Source organism: Rattus norvegicus, chromosome 6 (genome assembly GCF_036323735.1).
Source record: "Rattus norvegicus strain BN/NHsdMcwi chromosome 6, GRCr8, whole genome shotgun sequence".
NCBI lineage: Eukaryota > Metazoa > Chordata > Mammalia > Rodentia > Muridae > Rattus > Rattus norvegicus.
Genome location: NC_086024.1, coordinates 112,202,284 through 112,217,145, shown reverse-complemented (window position 1 = coordinate 112,217,145; position 14,862 = coordinate 112,202,284). Strand labels below are relative to the sequence as shown.

General features: G+C 49.4%; 1 long non-coding RNA gene across 1 annotated transcript; it reads right to left on the bottom strand.

Moving 5' to 3' along the window:
* Positions 1-7,724: 7,724 nt before the first annotated feature.
* On the bottom strand, positions 7,725-10,889 carry LOC134479453 (uncharacterized). Its single transcript, XR_010052750.1, has 2 exons — positions 9,390-10,889; positions 7,725-9,256 (listed from the first exon to the last, which is right to left on the bottom strand). It is a non-coding gene; the product is annotated as an uncharacterized LOC134479453 (long non-coding RNA).
* Between the last annotated feature and the right edge of the window lie 3,973 nt (positions 10,890-14,862).

Below are 14,862 nucleotides of genomic sequence, written 5' to 3'. Positions count from 1 at the left end.
TAGGGGTGCTAGAACCCAAAGTTACCAGACAATGTAGCCCCCTGCATCAAAGGCACATTTTGGTCTTCAGTCTATTTCCAGAGAAGAGGAGGAGGAGGAGGAGGAGGGAGAAGAGGGGGAGGAGGAGGAGGAGAACACTCAGAACATCAGTGTGGGGCTTGCCAGTGTGCGACACCACACTCAGTCGTGCATTTCATTGTTTTGTTTATTTTATTTTTGAGCCTCACTTTTACTAACCAAACAAACACTTCATTATTGATCAATATTTCAGCCCCCATTTCTCTTTCAAATAAAAAATTTGAGTGAAGATTGGAGAAATGGCTCCAAAAAAAGCACTGGCTGCAAAGTGAAGCAGGAAAGAGGGGCCCCAGTAGGCCAATAGGCTCTACGAAGAAGAATGAACCAGAAGAGGAGGAAGAGGAGGAGGGGGGGAGGAATAATGGCTGCCCTAAAGTGGAGTCTATGTGCTCAGTCAGTTATTTGGCTAAGAATGTGAAATTCAAGTGCAGCTCAGCGTCAGCCTCAGTGTAAAAACTGTACAGGATCTTGTACAGCTGATGAGATTATTTGTAGAGAAAATACTTTTTAAAAAAGAGTCTGTGGGGCTGGGGATTTAGCTCAGTGGTAGAGCGCTTACCTAGGAAGCGCAAGGCCCTGTGTTCGGTCCCCAGCTCCGAAAAAAAGAACCAAAAAAAAAAAAAAAAAAAGAACCAAAAAAAAAAAAAAAAAAAGAGTCTGTAGCTTTTTCAGGGGCTACAACGTACAGTTAGATTTAAAGCTTTTGATGTGGATTGTTTCTAAATATTTAATGGTTTCTTTAATTTCTTATGGTAGCAAAAAAAAAAAACTTCATAGGAATTTGTATTACCAGTAAAAAGAATTTTTTAGGACGTTGCTTTTTTGTTTTTTGTTTTTTTATTTGTAATAAAATTATATATATAATTCACATATATTCATATTCATATATAAAAATCATATTATATATATATGAAAATAAGAAAATGTTTGATGAACATTTTTGTGACTGACCTAAATAGAGGCAGGCAGCCCAGGTCTCCCTCAACGGGCACCCCTTGGTTGAGCGCCCTGGCCTGCTGCTTTGCTCTGGTGTAGAGAATTGAGAGTGACCAGAAAGTGAAAGTTACATGGAGGTGAGAGAGCTAGGTGAGGTCTAGGGAGGAGGGCCCAGGCATAAGTTCACCTAGCTCAGTCTAGAGCTGCCTTTGGAGCCGTGTGTGTGTGTGTGTGTGTGTGTGTGTGTGTGTGTGTGTGTGTGTGTGTGTATTTTGTTGTTGTTTTGTTTTGTTTACTTGCTGCTCTTACAGAGGACCAAGGTTCCATTCCCAGCACGCACACTGGGCCACTCACAACTTCTGTAACTCCGGTTCTAAGGGAGCCCAAGACCTCTTTGAGCAGCTTTGTGCACAGATAAGCAGGCTCTCTTCCTCCCTCCCTGTCTCCCCCACATTAAAATTTTAAGAAATTCTGAGTGACCCACTAAGTCAGTTCCGTGACTCACGGATGAGTCTTTACGCTCCTCAGGAAGCCGTGACGACACACATTTCTATCTCTGGCTAGGCCACTTTTTCCCTGCAGAGTTCAGTGCCTTCACTTGGATTTCTCTACAGCAGACACAGGGCCCACAGCCTTTCATCTGCTCCAGGTCAGGGCACCTGTTCCCCCATCACCACCACTGCAGAACGAGCTGAAGCAACAAGTCCAGATGGGCTTCGTGGCTGTTCACATCTTCTGATGGACTCACAGGGCTTAGTACCAGAATATCCAACTGAAGCAACGTAATACAGAACCGGTATATGGAGTCATCCCACTGGGTGAGGTGGCCCATGCACCCGGGAGGCAGACACAGGCACAGCTCTGTGAGTTCGAGGCCAGCCTGGTCTAAATAGCAAGTTCTAGGACAGCCAGGGCTACACAGACCCTGTCTCACACAAACGACTTCCCCCTCAAAAAACCAAACCGAACAAACAAAACAACAACAACCAAAAAAAAAAAAAAATGGAGGGGGGGGAATCAATAAGTTAACTGTTAGTCCCAGAATAGATGATTCCAGAGTTAGTAAATGCTCATGTGACCCTCTGTTTATTCCCCTGTTGTCACTGCCAACCCTTGTCATTTTTTGTTTTCTTTAGTGTCAGTGTGACCAGAATCTGTGACAAGGGGCCTTCTGGGTAGCAGGAGAAAGGAAGGGTGGGGCTGAGGTTTTGGTTGGCTGAGTGACTGAGTGAGTCACTCCCTGAGTGGCTGGCCCCTTTCACCCATGTAAGGACAGGCTGGAGCCACCCACTAACTGCCCAGCTGTGTCTGGACAGAAATGGGCATGTCTGCTCTGCAGCAGCCCCGCCCGTGCTGGGATAACCCTGTGAGTCAGGGAACCCAGAGACCTACACTGTGAGGAACAGAGTACCCAGCGTGCTCACTAGCCCTGTGTAGGATTCTGGGAGCAGGAAGGGGTGAGAGGTCACGAAGCCAACTCGTCAATTGTCTCTCCATTCACTGTGGGCTCCTTCTCGGTCTCATTCCTGAGACCAGGACTTAAGCTGGTTCTTACGTGGGTCAGTTGTCTGTCAGCTTCCCCAGAGAGACTTGGGAGTTCGGGGGTGGTGGGAGGATTGCTCCTGGTGTCTAAGTCAAGGCTAACACCTAAGAGTGCAGGCTGGACAGGAGTCAAGCACATCGTGTGAGCTCAGCAAGAACCTGAGTCTGAGACTTCCCTCATTGTGGAAATATGGAAACCCTGGCTCCAATAGGCATGGTGACTTGTCTCATAGGTCCTCAGCAGTAGACCCATGAGCTGGGGCCTCCTGGGTTTCAAGTTGTCACTAGCGTCCCTTGCCTGAATCTCTGGTTTGCTTCCTAATTTGTTCCAACCCAGAGAGAAATCATCATGGGTATCCTCCATTAGAGTTGCCCAGGCTCCCCAGCCCTTTGCCTTGGCTCTGTTCATCCCCCTGGCTGCCACAGACAGCTCTATAAAGCAGCTCACCTCTACCCTCTCTGGAAGAGCTGCCGTGCAAGCAGCTCCTGTCTGCTCCAGATGCAGGCTACTTCTTCCCACCTACTTGGGTTCCCAGCAGCCAGGAAAAGGCCCTCTATTCGTTGCTCTGTGCTTGGGTGTTATTCATTATGGCCTGGATGTCACCCTGACACATTTCATAAAGTTTGGCGTACCCAGAGATTTAAGAAATTACCAGACTCATGGGGAGACACCATTACGGTAAGCCCTGTGAAGGTAGCCTGTCTAAACTCACCACTATTAAGTGCAGGGTTAGGACTTAAAGAACTCCATGTCTGGTTGCTCCCAAAGCCTGGAGGTTTAGCCCCTGAGGACCTGTGTTTAGTGTTCTGAAGGCAGAGGGAGCTAGAAAGGCAAGCTAGAGGCAACAGAGAAGGAAGAATTGCTACTGATGGCCTCAAGTGTTACTTGTGAGTCAGGGTGAAAAGTCTGAGGTGATGTATTAAAGAAGGATGCAGACGGGGCTGGGGATTTAGCTCAGTGGTAGAGCGTTTACCTAGGAAGCGCAAGGCCCTGGGTTCGGTCCCCAGCTCCGAAAAAAAAAGAACCAAAAAAAAAAAAAAAAAAAAAGAAGGATGCAGACGCACCAAGTCACATGGGTGACACACAGATTCATGCATCAAGCAGAGCCTGACACAGGTGTACAAACACTATAAAACCACACATACACACTAATGAACACAAATACATGGGACTGTACGTAAAGTGCACAAAAAGACAGACACGGAAGTGCACACCTGTCTTCGACTGACACCAGACTACAGCCAGACCCAGACGGACACGCTGGGACACACACATCCTGGAGGGACAGGAAGGAAGCGCCCGCGCCGCCTCATTTCCTGCCCTGTCCTCCAAAGCAGAGGGAAAAGCTTTCCTCCGAAGTGCTGAGTCAGCAGCGGGTGACAAATGAGCCTTGGGCGGCGGGGCGAGCACTTAACATGCGGAGCGCATGCATGCCAGCGCCAGTCGGGACCAGCTGAGGGGGTGGGCAGGGAGGCTCAGCGGCCCCTTGCCCAACCCCGAGGAGGCCCGAGGGAGGAAGTGACTGGCTTTGACTTTACAAAGTCGTGGACTTTGCAGCCCAAGGTCACTCAGCTGGCGTCGCCAGCCATTTTCCTGCGGGGAGGTGGGATGGGCTCTGCTAGAGCTGGGCTATAGCCTAAGGGAAGGGCTAGAATAGGTAGGTGACGGAGGAGGACCAGGAGTTGTCCTCTCCAGTGTGGGGCAACTGTCAAAAGAGGACCCTAATTAGGTGTTTGGGAGTAGAAATGAGCTGGACGGCTCCCCATCCAAGTATGGGGAGGGCCTGGGATGGTTCCTAAAGCCTGCCACCCTGGAAACTAGGACTAAGGCATGTGGCAGCATGCCTGGCCTGGTTCATCTTCCTTCTTGCCCCCTCATTTATTCTTCCTGGAGCAGCCAGCAAGGCCTTTGCAAAACATCCATCATGTCATTTTCTCTATTCCTGCACTTGGAATAAATTCAGCCGCTCCTAGTGGGTAGCTTCATCAAGACCTGAAAGGAAGGCTTACAGGGAGGGTGTCAGGAAGCAGGACACTGCATATGAACCAGGTCTGTCTCAGCGCTAATTAATCCCTACCTACTTCTGCTTGGTCCTTCCAGCTCCTTACTCATGACTTCCTGATACCTTTCTGTTCCTGCCCACTTCCTTCCTCTGGCCATCTACCGAAGGAGGTCCTGTTTGTAAGCCATTGTCCAGGCATGAGCATGACATAGCTTTTTGACATAGCTTTTTGTTTGGGTTTTTGATTGTTGAGTCTAGTCTTGAACTTCTGATCTTCCTGCCTTCAATGTGCTAAATGAACTACCATACTGGAAACATTGTTTTGTTTCCTTGATTACACTACATCCTGGTTTTTGTTTTGTTTTTGTTTTTTTGTTTTTTTTGTTTTTTTTTGAAATTGTGCATCATTGGTGTGAGATCTCTTGGAACTGGAGTTACAGATGACTGTGGGTACTGGGAATTGAACCCAGGTCCTTTAGAAGAGCAGATGGTGCTCTTAACCACTGATCCATCTCTCCAGCTCCTTGAGTGCTAGTCTTGAAACTCTAGATTCTATGGTCCGAGTCCTGGGGTTAAAGGTAGATGCCTCGGCCCACTCTCTTACGTTTTATTTTTATTGTATTTGGTTCTCTTTTTGTAGCTCCGTCTGTCTCCTTCAATAATAAAAACTCTTGATATTGAAGACTTTTGCTATTTTGTTTGGCTGTACTGAGTCTCTATCACCAGGGTGGGGTCTGGAACAAAGTGTGTACCAGCCACTTTAAATATGTTTATACATGAGAAGAACAGCCTGAAAGGGAGCACAGGCCTTGAGTCCACAGAGGAAAAAGAGATGTGTAGGACTGGATGTGGCATGAGGTACCAACTGCACCAGGAAAACAGAACCAGACCTGCTGAGACTACACCAAGGTGTTATTTGAGAACACAAAAGTCAGGTGTGGTTAACTTGAGACGCTGAGAGAGGAAGATTGCCACCCATTTGAGGATAGCCTGGGCTACGGAGTAAAACTGTCTCAAACAAAAGGGAAAGCAATCCTCTGGGAGGGTTATTGATGCCCTTCAGGGGCACCTTCTTCCTTGCCCATCCCCCCCCCCCAGCACTCCCCAGGTCTTTGTAGGGAATCCTGCAGAGGCCTTGATAATGCTGAGACAGTGGCTGCCCTTCTGTATCTGCTATGCTTCCACTCCAGGTATGCCAGGCAGGCCTCTGTTTCCCTCTTGGAGCATAGGGATTGAGCAGAGCTCTGCTATCCAGAAGTGGAGCTCCTGGGGAATCTGGCAAGACAGAAAACATAAAGTATTTTCATCTTGGCTCTCGGGCTTCCTTGGACTTTGAGCCGAGAGGCTTTTGTTCTTAATTCCAGCCTTCTTCTGTGCTCCTCCAGGAAGATAATTACCAGGATGGTGCTTTGAAACTCATCCCTGGCTGGAACCTTAGCAAGGTGCTATCCTTTGTGTCTGTGCTGAAATTCCCTCTTGTGGATTTGGAGCTCAGAGGCTGTGTGTGCAATTCCCCCCTCTCCCCAACCCCAGGCAGCCCCAGGAAACAGGTGACACTCAATCTTACCTCTTTTCCGTGAGCTGAGGCTACAGTCCTCTCTTGTAGCAAATCCTGCTTCAGAGAGGAACAGTGAAGGAGCCCCTAGGGAAGAAAGCTGCCCCCAGGGGCCATACAGCCTGGCAGAGAGGCAGCTACTTGCCCCCAACCCTGTCCTCCAGCTACACTCCAAGCTTCCTAGGTTTACTCTGTGGCCAGTGCTCCTTCCTCCACAGCCCTGAGCAGAGAGCAAGCTGACTGGGTAATGAGAGGATGACCACCTAAGGCCACTGTTCACAAGCTTCTGTCCTGAGTCAACTTCTCCCAGTGGGTGCCTAGCAGCTAGGGATATACCCTCATGGGTCCCAATGCCACCTCCACCAAAACGTGCCTCTGGGAACTCTGGCAGGCTCCATGGGAGTGGGGGTGGGGTGGGAGGAGAAGTGAAAGGAAGGAGAAGGGTGGTGGTGGCACCAACCATTCTCTGGCACTACCCATAGCCAGGCATGCAGCCAGGGGTTGAATCAAGCTGATAAGAGTGCAGTTGTGGCACTGTGGGCTCAGAGTCACAAGTCTGAAGATAATAGGCGGGCTTTCACTCGGCCTTCTTTTTAGTTTTGAGACAGAGTCACTGTGAAGGCTAAGTTGGCCTCCAATTCACATCAGTTATCCTGCCTCAACTTCCTGAGTCCTTAAATTTAGGTATGAGCCACCACAATTATTGCCATTCATCTTTTAGTGAACAGTGCCACCACTGCCGCCATCATTGCAGTTATCGTCGTCATCATCATGTTTTGTGTGTTTGTTTTTGGACAGGATTTCACTATCTAGTCCTGTATGACACTCTGTAGACCAGGCTGTGCTCGAATTCAGAGATCCACCTGCCTCTGCCTCTCAGCTGCTGGGATTGCTTTTTGGCACCACTATGAAGTAGGATCTGGTGCAGACACCAATACGTAATTCCAACGGAGATTTTTAAATGGGGGCTAGAAGGGCTGGAGAGATGGTGAATCGATGGCAAAGAGTGTACACTGCTCATAGAGAGGACCCAAGTTGGAATCCTAGCATCAGGCAGTTCAGTACTGTCTATAACTAATTCTAGTTCCAAGGTATACCATGTTTCTGGCCCATGTGGATGAGAACGGTCATGCATGCATACCTACACACAGATGAATACACACATGTATAATTACTTTTGTCTGTATATTGGGGCTCTAGAGATGAGAGCTGGCTCAGCGTTCAGATCATGCACTGCTCTTGGAGAGAACCTGGGTTCAGTTCTCAGCAGCCCCCTGTAAGCACACCTCTGGGAATCCGATATCCTCTTCCAGCCTCCAAGGGCTCCTGCAGGCACGCTGTGCATATAGATTCATGCAGGCAAATACATGTACACATACAATAAAGAGATGCAGCCGCGTATTGTGGCTCACGTCTTCAATCCCAGCACATGGGAGGCAGAGGCAGGCAGATCTCTGAGTCTGAGGCCAGCTTGATCAACCAAGAGTTTCAGGACAGCCAGGGCTACAGAGAAATCCTATCTCAAAACAAACACAAACTAGAAAGAAGTGATTTTAAAATCCCTGTCCTCCTGGAGCTTCCAATTCTGGAAAGAAAAGACAGTCAAAACCCAAAATATAAATGATACTTTATCGGGCAGTGATAGGCCCAGTGCAGAAGATAAACCAGGGAAGAAGCCTAGAGCAAGGATGGCTGACAGGGAGAGCTTCTCACAGAATCATTGATCAGGGTTGACCAGATGGCTTATCGAGTCAAGACACTTTCTGCCAACCTGAATTGGATCCCTGGGGCCCATATGTTGTCTTTCGACCCCCACCATACATAGACATTGGTGTATACACATGCAAATGAATAGATAAATACATTTCTTTAAAGAGTCATTGGTCCGCCCCAAGAGCTGCAGGTGGCTGACTGGCATCTCTGTGAAGGATGAAGAGGCGAGGGCCACAGGAGCTGTATGGGCTAGCCGGAGTGGGAAGACATGGAGACACTGGAATTTGAGCTCAGACTCTGCCCGAGGTTTGTAACCACAGCATTGCTATTGGAGAGAGAGAGGGGGGGGTGGGGGAGAGGAAAAAGGATATAAGAGGGTGGACGGCAAGCTTTGCGATGGTGGCCATCTGTTTTCCAAGCTGAAAATCAGGACACGCTCTGAAAGGATTTTCCTGTTGCTAGAATTGAGAACTGCCGTCTGGGAGAGGCGGTTTGGATGTTTGCCTGAAGGATGGTATTTTTGAGACATTCCAGTGGCTTGTGGGGGCCCATGAGACAGTCCAAGGGTAGGGCATCGCCATGGGAACCATGGCCTGGCCACTAGGCCAGGATCCTGGTGCAGGGCCACATGGCCAGGACACTTCATTGGTTGTGAACCCAAGACATCAAGGGTCACAAAGAGAAGCCTGATCCACTGAGCAACCACACTGGAGGGACACGGAAGGGGAGAAAGCTGGGTGTGGCTCACATCAGCCCACATTCTGGGCCAATCAAGACAGTGTCCAGGCAGACTCCAGGAAGCGCTCCGGGACAGGTCTGCAGGCAGCATGAGGAGAGAGTCGGGCTACGTCATAATCTGAGTATGCACTTGAGTCTTCCCTCTGTAGCAGCGTTATGTTCCCCGGCCTTCCCGAGTCACGCAGAGACCACCTGACTGATGGTTGGTTTCTCTTTGCGTGGGTGGGGATAGTGACTCTCCTCTTGGGTGATGCCTGGAGCTTGGGCAGAAACTGCTTGTCATGTGCATGTCAACTCCACAGGAGTGAGGCTGTTGGCTGTTTCCCTCTACCCAGTAGGAGGCCAAGGGCATGCCAGAGTGGCAAGCTAGGCAGGACGGGGGAAAAATTAGAGGGCTTGGGAAACACATGACCCACTCACCCAGAGGAGTTGCAGGTCCCAGCCAAGCCCTGCTTGTGGGTTGGGGCTTTGTCAGCAACAAAAGAACAATACCCTTCCCAAAGGGCTAGGCACTATGAAAGTATGAGCCCTCCCTTCTCCAGTTTTCCAACATCGCACATCCAAATGTCCTGATTCTCCAAGCCTTCCATCCTGCTGTGTGTGTGTTCATGAGAGCTGTCAGGTGCCTCCAGGACATCAGGACATCAAACTTCCTGCTTGCTGATATCTTCCTGGTAAATTCAGCACTGCCCTAAGTAAGGTTCATTACAAAAAAATAAATAAATGAATAAATAAGTAAGTAAGTAAATAAATAAATAAAAAAAAGGAATGTTGCTTTTAAAGACAGAACAAGGGGTTCTGGGAATGTTGGCAGGTGTTCTTACCTAGCATGCTAGAAGCCCTTGGGTTCAGTCCCCAGCATGTGTGGGGATTCTTCTAGAACCCCAGCACCCAGAACCTAGTAGCAGAGAGGTTAGAAGTTCAGGGTTATCCTAAGCTACACACCAAATTTGAGGCCGGCCAAGGAAACAGGAAACCCTGTCCAAAAAAAAAAAAAAGAATAAGTAAAACCTTTTCAAAGCAGGGAGGGGGGAGAGTCAGCAGACATCTGTCTCCCCCACTCTCCGACTTCCATCGGCTGAGTTTTCTCCCTCAGGCCTTGGCCCTGGCAGAGCCAAGGAGAGCTGGAATCTAGCCCAGCTTTTTACCAATAATTCATCACGTGACCTTACGCTCCCTCTCTGAGCTTCCTTGCCTTCATTTGTAAATCGAGGGGTTCAGACTAGACTGTTTCTCAGGTCTAATCCTGACCTCTAAACGATTGTGTTCATTGATCTTTTCTGCTGGTTCATTCATAAACAGCGTTTCCACTTCCTGACGTAGTATTTTTTTTTTTTAAAAAATGTGTTTTGTTTACTGTCTGTCTTACTCCACTTCGGTTCCTTGCTCCCTGAGGGCAGGAGATTTTGCTTGTTTTAGTCACTGCTAGATTCCTGCCATCTGCAAAAAGAAAAAAAGAAAAAAAAACCCAAAATATAAAACCAACCCAAGATGGGAGTTTGTGTCTGTGTTCTGGAATGAAGCTGAGCTTGTACACTTAGAATCCAGAAGGGGACGTCGCTGAAAGCGTCCTTCCTAGTTGTAGTCGAGGTAGGAACTCAGCTCTCAGAAGTGAGTGTCTGGGGTGGAGCCTGAGGGTCAGACCAGGCTTCCCAGAAGGGTGGCTTGGCAAGAAAGCAGCCACGCCCACTTGGCCCAGCTGGAAAGCAAGTGAGGACGCAGTACTCCCACTCAGACCTCCTTTTCCTTCAGCCCCTGCTTTCCGCTAGAACGGTAAAAAGGAGGGACTCGAATCTGGAGTAGGGTGGGGCTCTCTCAGCCCAGTGCCCGATAAACACATCTGCTGGGTACTGGCCCTGTGCCAGTGTGTACACTGCTGACCAGCATGTGATCTGCTAAGGCTGTGCCCACCAGGCTGCCCTACGGGACCTGACACGACGTTGGGAACTGTCTGCTCGCTCTCCCTGGAGCTGCTCTAACTGTGGCTAGATCCAATTTGGGCCAGCAAGTCTGGTTTGTAACATTACCGCGACGATGGAAATAGAGCATGATCGAAGGCAGGGAGGAGGTAGGGTCTGTCTAGTCCATGAGTGCTGACTCTGTGGAGCTAGCTACCAGCCCTCAGTAGGAATGACCTTGAAGTTTAGTTGCGTAGGATCTGAAATCCTATTCCATCATTTCTTTGCTGGGCAATCTTGGGCCTGCCTCTTGACATCTCTGGTCCTCCGTTTCATCCTCTATAAAAATGGGGATGGGAGAATCAAGGGGATGTAGAAGTTCTGTGAGGATTTAAAGAGCATCTGTGCACCAGGCTTAGCACAGAGCCTGCTCACACCGGGAATGCTCTGTTATTATAATTAGAGACCAGAGGCCACCCCCTTCCCTATTCTCACTCCTCAGGGATCTCCACCCCCTCTCCAGCTCCATTTAATTCTGAGTGTTTTAGGTCATTCTATGGCTGGCCGTCTGCCAAAGCTCTGACAAAGACAGGAGTTCCTGTTCATTCATCCTAATGCAAGTTCCTGCGTTTATGATAATAGGGGAAATGCATGAAAGGGCTCACTGCCTGTGGAGGGGAAATCGGCTTAGAATTGAAAACCGAGCCCTTCCTAGGCTCAGCTCTCCCCTCCTAGCGCTTTGGCTGGGGCGACAGAAAGGAGGGTGGCTGGGAGGAGCCGAGAGGGGAAGAGGGCGGTGAGGCAGAACTCACTGAAGGGGACCGAAGGGCAGGGAGGGGGCCGCGGGAGAGGGCCTGGTTCGCCCGGTGAATGGGTTTCAGGGTGGCTGAGGAAGCCTGCCAAAAAGGCGGAGTGAAAAGGCCAGACCCTGTGAGGCGCTGCGCTAGCGGTTTCCATGGCGACCCCAGCTGCCTCTGGGCCCCGGTGGCTGGTTGGCTGGCTCCATGGCGGGGCCTCGTCTGCCACCACATGGTTACTCAGCTTGAAAAAGAGGCAAAGAAAATCTGAAGGGTTGTCTAGGCTCAGTCAGTGTCACTGTGCTGCGTGCCTCACGGGGCGGGGGGGAGGGAGTTGGGGGGGGTGGAATCCTGGGGTGGAATCCTGAGGCCCGTGGATGCAGGTGCATCTTGTTTAGCAGAGGAGTCTGGAAAGCAGGGACAGGGATTTGGAGACTTTTTGGCCATGGATGAGAAATAAGAGGGGAGGTAGGGGCGGGGCGGGGGAGCGTTGAGAGGAACACACAGACATACAGACACACACACAGAGGAACACACACAGAGAGATTGAGAGGAAAGCACATACACAGAGGAACACACACAGAGAGATTGAGAGGAAAGCACATACACAGAGGAACACACACACACACACACACACAGAAAGAGAGAGAGAGAGAGAGAGAGAGAGAGAGAGAGAGAGAGCGAGAGAGAGCGCCAGAGCCTAAAAGAGTGCCTTGGGCTCTGCTGGTGGATTGCTTGCCCGCACTGAATAGGGCCCTGGGTTCAATCCCCAGCACTGCACACATTAAGTGGTGCTATAACCAGTTAGCCCATCATTTGTGAGGCGGAGGTACGAAGATCTGAAGTTCAAGGTCATCTTTAGCTACATGCCTACCCCCTTAGCAGTTAGATACTAAAACATAAAAAGACCCTTTTAAAGTGTGTGTGTGTGTGTGTGTGTGTGTGTGTGTGTGTGTGTGTGTGTGTTGCCTACATGGGTCAGAGACTTAAGGTCTCTTGGAGTTGGAGTTACAGGCAGCTGTGAGCTACCTGATGAGAATACTAAGAACTGAACTTGAGTCCTCTGGAAGAACAGCTGAGGGGTATCTATCTTTCTGGCCTCAGCAGGTAGGATTGTTCAACCTAGAGAAACCATTGGTGAGGCTGGGGAGATGCCTCCGTGGGAAAAGGCACCAAGGCTGAGGTGCTGAGTGGGATCTTAAGGACCTACAAGGGTTGGGGGAAGGAGAGAACTGGCTCTCTGCCTTTGTGTTCACGCAGGGAAGATAAATACATAAAAGTATCATCCAAGCAGGGGCGGAGCCGGAGAGATGGCTGTGGGTTAAGAACAACACTGGCTGGGGTTGGGGATTTGGCTCAGTGGTAGAGGACTTGCCTAGCAAGCGCAAGGTCCTGGGTTCGGTCCCCAGCCCGGGGGTGGAGGTGGGGGAACACTGGCTGTTCTCCCAGAAGAACTAGGTCTTATTCCCAGCGCACATGACTCCAGTCCCAAGGGATTTATTTGATGCCCTTTGCTGGCCTCTGTAGGCGCCAGGCGTAGACATGCTACACATGCTAATAAAACATCTCTACACATAAAAGTAAAAAATAAAGGTTAAATCATTAAGAATCAAACGAAAAATTAGGAAAAGAGTGACATCGTCTCCATTTGTCACCAAAGGAGGCCCTGCCGCTGCTGTCCTTTAGGCTGTGAGCCCCTCCCAAGGCTGAGGCACTGGGCAGGTGTTTCTGGAACAGGGGGTTGAGGGAAGGAGTGTTGTACAGGTACATGGCAACCTGGTCCATTTTTACAGGGAGCTTTATTGAAATTCTCTTGATATTCCCACCTTCCTCTGCATAGAGTGCTTGGTACTTTGTGAAAGATGGGGCTGGGGGCAAGAGTTCCATTTGTTTCCAGGCCTGTCCTGTCCTCCTGACCCTGGCTTCTTCCTCTAGTAAACCCTCTCCTCAGATTGCCTTCCGAAGACCCACACTTTGGCACACACCTGTAGATCCAGCTAGGGAAGGCGGAGGCAGGAAGGTTGCCTGGACTACACGTTCAGTCTGGGTAATTCATGGAGACCTCGTTCCTAGGAAATTAAACAGAGAGGGCTGGAGCTGTTTAGCTAAGTGGTGGAGCACCCACGAAAGCCTTGGGGTCAACACCCAACACCACTCTTGGTTCTACAGCAGCCTTTAATGCCACCAGAATGCTGCTCACTTGCTTGTGAGCGGGAGCCGGAGGCCGCAGTGAAGGCCTCAGAAGCAGCATCTCCCCGGGGGTGGGGGTGGGGTTGCCCATCACCAGTTTCAGTTCTGGAACAGTCCTAGGAAGTCATCTGAACCAGCCAGGTTTTCTTAAGGGCATACATATCCCCTGTGGTTGGGCTCAGAGAATGTGCCGGCTGGTTTTGTGTGTCAACTTGACACAAGCTGGAGTTATCACAGAGAAAGGAGCCTCCCTTGAGGAAATGCCTCCATGAGATCCAGCTGTAAGGCATTTTCTCAACTAGTGATCAAGGGCAGGAGGGCCCCTTGTGGGTGGTGCCATCCCTGGGATGGTGGTCTTAGGTTCTATAAGAGAGCAAGCTGAGCCAAGTCAGGGGAAGCAAACCAGTAAGAAATATCCCTCCATGGCCTCTGCATCATCAGCTCCTGCTTCCTGACCCTCTTGAGTTCCAGTCCTGACTTCCTTGGGGGTGATGAACAGCAGTGTGGAAGTGTAAGCTGAATAAACCCTTTCCTCCCCAACTTGCTTCTGGTCATGATGCTTTGTGCAGGAATAGAGACCTTAACTAAGATAGAGAACCCTAGGGTGTTTTAATATTCACCTCTCTGGGTTCCAGGTGGCTGTATTTGAACACCCCCAAACCCCCCCAGACCTGGGCAAGGGTGCTGTTTATTACCCAGCAGATCCTTGCTGGTGCTCACAGGTGCCAGGCCCCATCAGAATGCCGAAGATCCAGCCAGAAGTGGGACAACAAGGTTCCTGTGCTCCTATGGATGTTTCACAGTCAGGCAGCCAGACCATCGTGTGAATGAATGAATGAATGAATGAGTTCATGCATAGAATGAATAAATGAGTGAGTGCATGGAATGAATGAATGAGTACATGGAATGAATGAATGAGTGCATGGAATGAATGAATGAATGAATGAGTGCATGGAATGAATGAGTGGCTGGAATGTAAAGGAACTGGCAAGCTGAGCATAGTGGTCATGCCTGTCATCCCAGCCCTTGGGAGATGGGAGACAAGCAGAGCAGGATTCCAAGGCCGTCCTTGACGTCATAGCAAGTTTGAGGCCAGCCTGCACGACCTGAAGCCGCCTCCTCTTTAAAAAAAAACAAAAACAAAAAAAAACAAAAAAACAAACAAACAAAAAAAAAACCCCATGTCTTGGAATACCGAATACCACACAAAAACAATCTAGGGTAATTAGAAAAGGACTTTTTGTTTTGTTTTTTTGGGTTTTTTTTGTTTGTTTGTTTGTTTTTTTGTGATTGGGTTACCTCATTCAGGATGATATTTTCTAGTTTCATCCATTTGCCTAAGAATTTCATGAAGTCATTGTTTTGTTTTGTTTTTTCTTTTTTCTTTTTTTTTTCGGGGCTGGGGACTGAAC